This window comes from Anoplophora glabripennis, unplaced genomic scaffold (assembly GCF_000390285.2).
Source record: "Anoplophora glabripennis isolate ALB-LARVAE unplaced genomic scaffold, Agla_2.0 scaffold157, whole genome shotgun sequence".
In the NCBI taxonomy this organism is placed as follows: Eukaryota; Metazoa; Arthropoda; class Insecta; order Coleoptera; family Cerambycidae; genus Anoplophora; species Anoplophora glabripennis.
Window position 1 is genome coordinate 631,807 of NW_019416263.1, and position 6,652 is coordinate 638,458.

Consider the following 6,652-nt stretch of genomic DNA (forward strand, 5'->3'; position numbering starts at 1 on the left):
CGCGACTACGGATAGGAGATTTCGCAATACAGCGTGGTTACATGCGGATTTAACAACCAACAAGAAATCTGTAATTGTGTATCGACACTTCTTAAACAAATTTGCAAATTTGAAACACAAAGCACTATATAAATCTTTACATGAAAATTCTCACGGCATATTTATATGTAACTAAAGCACAATTTAACCAATTCAACTACTGACAGTATAAACACATTTATGCACTGTTAGAGTAGAAATTTAGGGGGGAATTTATTGTTCATTCATCTAGTTTAAGGATTACAACAATTATTGTAAATTGTAACAAAACCCATAAACTGCTAAATCTATTAATATAGGTATTGATATTCTGTTATTTTAAATACATCTTTCATTTAAAGAACTTAGAGTACAATTTCAACACATTCAAATTTAAATCAAAATATAAAGAAATAAAACAAAACAAAGGAACCCACGCACTGAGAGAGTCTCATAATCAAAAAACAACTACATATAAAAATTATAAAGGCGTCCAAAAACAAAAAAAACATAATAGTACTTTACTCATTATTAGTACATTATTATTATAAACGGTATTATAAGAACATTGTGGACAGATAAACAATCGAATATTATACAATATTCAGCTCTTTAACAGATGCTAACAGATGTATATTGTATAGTAACTATAAACCATATGCTTTATTAAATTATTGTATAAGTTATATACAATGTTGTCAGTACAGGGTATCTCAAACTCGGTAGTATGGGCCCCGAATCGAAAGTACAGAGCGAACCAAAATGAATCTCGGGGTTTTAAAGCTTTGTAGAATTTATTACAGTGACCTTACCATTACAAATTTTACATCAAATGAGAGAGCAACTCTCAAGTATATTCTACAAGTATTCGTGCGCGTGCGCATGCTCCGGTTCCTCCGTCTTTCGTTAGAAGCGTTAGTAGCCAAGATGGCAACTAGGGAGCAGAAAGCTTTTTGTGTGTTACAGTTTGCAAAGACTGAATCTGTTATTAGAGTGCAACGTGCGTTCCGTATTAAGTTAGTAAGTGATGTGCTACAACAATGGCTCTTTCCTCAATTACACGAAGCTGAACCAGAGAACTTTATTTGGAAGCAAGATGGTGCGCCGCCACATTGGCATGCCTTCGTACGCGTTTGGTTAAACAACGTTGTTTCCGATAGGTGGATTGGCCGCAAAGGGCCGGATGACAGAGCTTGTTTCGCATGACCTCCACGTTCACCAGATCTGACGCCATGCGATTTTTACCTTTGGGGATTTGTAAACGATTGGGTGTATGTGACTCTACTACTAGCTGACCTAAGCTACACTTTATAAAACTAGCTGTCTCGCACCGTTTTCGAGATATTTGGCTTTGAAACTTCCATTGCTGTTGAATTAAATTACAATGAAGTACCTACCTAATATTAATTTAGCGGTGAAGTTTCTTAAGTTTGGACGAAAATCAAATAATTGACATATTCCACTTGTCTTATTGCTGTCATTTGTATGCTACTGTCCATTAAGTATTATTCGTACCTAAAATTACATGTTATTGTTAATTTAAATTGTCTGTACATAAATGTGAGATGGAATGCCGAGACTTCCGTTTTTGGGGATACATGAAATCAGTTGTTTATGGAGAAACTATAAACACCTGTTACGAACTTTGGCAGCAGGTTTTAAATGCTGCAAAGTCATTTCACATTATGGATTTATACTTTACAACAAGACAATCTTTTAATAAACGCGTTGATAAATGTATAATATTTTTAAAATTGGTTTAAAATTGGTTTAATTGGTTTTTCAAGAACAAAACTATGTGTAAACTGTTTGTCAAAACAAGATTGCAAATTTTAATTTAAAAACAAGCAAAAATTTATGCGTTCATTGTACAGTTACTATTTTTTATAAAATAGTTACAACAGTTTATAAAATAAAATATACATTTAAGTTATTTGAACAAAGAAATCATTTTGATGGAGATTAATTAAATTAGTTAATAATAATAATAATAAGTTTATTTACAAAAGTATATGACAAATTTAGAACAAAATACATTACAACATAAAATCACAACATGTATAAAACATTAATAAAATAAATCAAAATTACAAAACAATGATACAACAGAACTTATGCAAATAAACTAGTAAGTCACTGAAGCGGCTACTACCGCTTGTGCGTGACTATACAGTGAACAATACACTTCTACATATATTTATCAACAGATAATATAAAACACTTCTTTACAACACTTAAATATCTATAAAACACTAAACTTAATTTTTTTGACTTATGATGTTATGAAATATTTCTCTGCCTCTTTCATGAATCCATAGCTTTACTTTATGCTTAAAAGAGCTATATACATTTATATTTTTAAGATTATTTGGTAAAATATTATACAACCTTGAAGCCAGATAGTTAAAATTTCTTTGTCCTATTGTTTTTACAGACCTTGGATTAACATAATTGTCTCTGTTTCTAGTACTATATGGGTGATTTATCGATTGCGGAATTAAATATTTTTTTTTATAGTTTTTTATTAAAATATTATAACAAAATAATTGACGTACATCCATTAAACCGCTTTCTCTGAATAACTGGTCGCTAGGGTAAGTAATGGTTTTTTTATATATCAATTTAATTATCCATTTTTGAATAATATTTAAATTTTGTAGGTGGCTATCAGATACTCCACCCCAACCAATTATACCATAATTCAAGTGTGACTGTACTAAGGCATAATATAATATTTTTAAGTGGTACGTATCTAAGAAGTCTCTTAAATATTTGAGTCGAGGTAATAATCCTCGGATTTTTTTTACAATATTTGCTATTTGTAGGTTCCACCGTGCATGTCTGTCTATAATTACACCCAGATATTTTATAGACTCTTCTTCAGGTATATTTGTATTCTGATCAATAATTAGTGGACCCATATGAGGTAAACGTGCTGCATAGGACGTAAATGGAAGAAATTTGGTTTTTTCTACATTTAAGGTAAGTTTATTTTGCTCAAACCAAGCTTTTATATTTCTGAAATCTTTTTCTGCTTTTATTTTTAGGTCTGACCAAGATTCTGATTCATACCACACAGCAGTATCATCAGCAAAACTTAGAATGGAACCATTTACGTTAAGGGTAAGTAAATCGTTTATGTAGATTGTGAATAATAGAGGACCCAAAACCGTTCCCTGTGGAACCCCATAGGTAACGGTTTCTAGATTACTTCTTACCCCACCAATATTTACTTGTTGTTTTCGGTTGCATAGGTAGCTTTTTATTAAATTATGTACATTTCCTCTAATTCCATAATATTTTAGTTTTTCAAGAAGTATTTTGTGGCTGACTGTATCGAATGCTTTAGAGAGATCAACGAAGATGCACAGTGCAGGATTTTTCTTATCGATAGCATTATATATATGATGTCAATTTGTAAACGGCATCCTCCGTTGACCTTCCTTCCCTAAAACCACACTGCCGATCTGATATTAGTTTATATTAGACATAATTATTTATGAATTTCAATTTCTGTTGCTCCTGTTAACAAGATAATTTTCTTATTTATTCTTCTTTATTTTTTCATTAAAAAATTAATTATTTTATAGCGGAATGAACATTAGGTACCACAAAAATAGTTATTCTTCCCATTTTTAAAGCAAATTTTCCAATCTTTTTGTCGGACAAGTATATTATTGTGTTATACACTTCAATTATTAGAGAAAAAAATAAAAACCAGATTGCTGTTTATCATCAACCATGTCGTTAAGTCGACATCTTCGGGACGTCGGACTGCAATAACTTCTCAAGAATTTTGTCGGACAATAAAATACTTTCATTTCAAATCTTATTACCAAATCCATCCACAACAATCAGCTTGCTGGTTGTCATCAACCATAATGTCACCAAATCGATATATTTTGGGTGGGGGACAAACTCAAAATACCAACATTTTTGTCGGACAAATTTTTTGGAGGGTTTAAATATATAAATTTTTCATTTAAACTTAAAAAAAAGTGCTGGTCATAACATTCCATGTTTATGCCAGATTGACATGTTTTCCTGAAAATCACGGGAAAACTTACCACTGTTGAATTTTGCTCATAGTCAAATCTTGGGAGACTCGTCAAACTTAAGCTGCACGCAAAGTTACAGCTTGCTGGTAATCATTTTTTTTTGTACGTGGGCTCGTGGACTATAAATTCTACAAAGCTTTAGAACCCCGATATTCATTTTGGTACGCCCGGGATTATCCTTCAGATTTGACCGAAATGACTATGAAGTCATCATCTATATTTTTTCCAGAAACACACCCAAACTTTTTTCCTGTTAAAAAGCTCTCTTTTTTCTAATAAAGTTTTATTAGAGAAATTTTTCTGTATTACTTCCCATTTAAAAGTTATAAGTAATATTGTCCTAAAGAGTCTTAAAAGAAATATCACCTAAAAAGTTACACTTAATTTTAGTGCAGAATGCGAATACATTAAAAAAAATAGGGGTTTCCATTTAAAAATTTCGAGTTTTCCACAATTTCTGGACTTCATATTCGATTATATTTTTTGGCCACCCTGTATAAAAACTGGAAAATATTCATGTCAAATTCGATAAATTAGGTCTTCCTCTACAAAATGTCCAATTTGCACAATACAAATAAATCTTTGTTTCCCGGAAAACTAAATTTTGCTGACAGTCTGCATCTGTCAATTTTTGCTTAAAAATTAAAATATCTCGGAAACAGTCAATCCTAAGTATGGAGTGTGCTGTACGTTTTCAACTTAAAAATAAATGCTCTTTCCAAAAATGCAATAATATACAGGGGTTCCGTTGAAAATAAGAAAGTTGGTTTCGATTTCCGGTATAACCGGAAGTAAGATGACCTTGAAAATATTTTAGCTTGATAGGCCCCACGGTCCATATCACACCGTCACAATTTCAAAAAAATTCTTCGAGCGGTTTCCCAGGTATCCATCGATGGAGTTCGTGGTGGGACACCCTGTATATAAATATTGGAAGTTGAGTAACGATCCTTAATTTTCACGTCATCTTGGACTTGTGTTCCTAAAACCTCAACTATTACCGTGAAAGTAGCGCTCCGCATAAAAATGCGTTCCTTAATTTATTTAATAATCGGTAATGCCCACCAAAGAAACTCATTATTAAACAGAAGCTGGTAACAAAAGCCCCCATAACAACTCCCCGATGAACAATAGCGGCCGCATTTCGACGCGGATTGAGCCGTACCTATCAATTTGGAAAGTAAATTATTTTAATGGCCCACAATAACATTCTTAAAAATACAAGAGGTTCTTGGCGTTGTTTACAGCCTGGATTAGTGCAGGTGAATACTTGATGACTCGTCGAATCGACCTATTCCCCGACCATTGTACCTCCATTGTCCGCGGAATGAAAAGACTTCATTTGGCTCTTCTGTCCCGTACAAAAGTCAAGGATTCCATTCCGACTCCATCGATTTAATTGAACCTGGCTACTGTAAGATTCTTACTCCCGATCAAGAAACTACTATTAAACGATCTCCCTGCCCTGCTGCCCGGACGGGGCTTGTCTGCGCAATTTCCATTGTCTGCAATCGATATTAGAAAAGAAAAAAGGCGACGTCTTGGATCGCCAATGGGACTCTCAATCAAACGTGCACAATGTAGGTTTAAATCCCATTCGCGAGGAAGTTGATGCTGAACTAATACTTACATGTTAATCATTAAAATTGTTACGGTGCCAGTTATGTTACTAATGAAATTAATTCATGCAGGAAACGATACGATAAAATATTTAATTAATAACACAGACCCACAAAAAAAAAGTTAAAAATACCAGAGACTAGACCCACCTATCCTTATGTATTTTGATGCGCTGAAACCGAATCCGGAGTCAAAATTGCTCCATCACCCTCCAGTTTTTTTTAAATCGCCGAAAAATACCCCAAAAACACAGAAAATCTTCAAATTCTCGCTTGAGCACGGGTCCGAAGGTTGAAATAAACGTGAGAACCAGCACAATAAGACTATTTTATATGTATTTTGACGAGCTAAAACCGAATCCGGAGCCAAAATTGCTCTATCACCCTTCAGTTTTTTTTTAAATCGCGAAAATCATCCCAAAAATACGGAAAATCGCGTGTTATTGTCTCGGATCTTAACATTCTCTCTTTTTTTTATCGTACTCTTTTATCTTCAAAAGAACTGTGTAATGGATACCTTTTTCTTTTTCTGCTATCTGGCTCGGATTCCCTTTTAAGCATCAAACAAAAATCTGCCATCATATTAACATCCCATCGTCCTTGGTACCAGCGTTCCATTTCCTTAAATTTGAATTTTCTAAACAGGGATTGTAACTGAGGATTCGGTTTTAGCTCGTCAAAATACATATAAAATAGTCTTATTGTGCTGGATCTCACCTTTATCTCAACCTTCGGACCCGTGCCCAAGCGAGAATTTGAAGATTTTCCGTGTTTTAAGTACATAAGGATAGGTGGGTATAGTCTCTGGTATTTTCAACTTACTTTTTGTGGGTCTGTGTATTTAGGTACCGTGTCGGATGACGCAAATTCTGGTAATTTGCTGGCTAGAAAATCAGCTGTGAAAACAGTTACTTTCACAATCCATTCTAAACGATTCCGATAGACATCAACAATTTC

At 33.4% G+C, this 6,652-nt stretch overlaps 1 long non-coding RNA gene across 1 annotated transcript; it reads left to right on the plus strand.

The window, feature by feature from the left end:
- The first annotated feature begins 2,095 nt into the window (after positions 1-2,095).
- Positions 2,096-3,389, plus strand: LOC111693152. Its single transcript, XR_002763357.1, has 3 exons — positions 2,096-2,762; positions 2,844-3,000; positions 3,066-3,389. It is a non-coding gene; the product is annotated as an uncharacterized LOC111693152 (long non-coding RNA).
- The last annotated feature ends 3,263 nt before the right edge of the window (positions 3,390-6,652 follow it).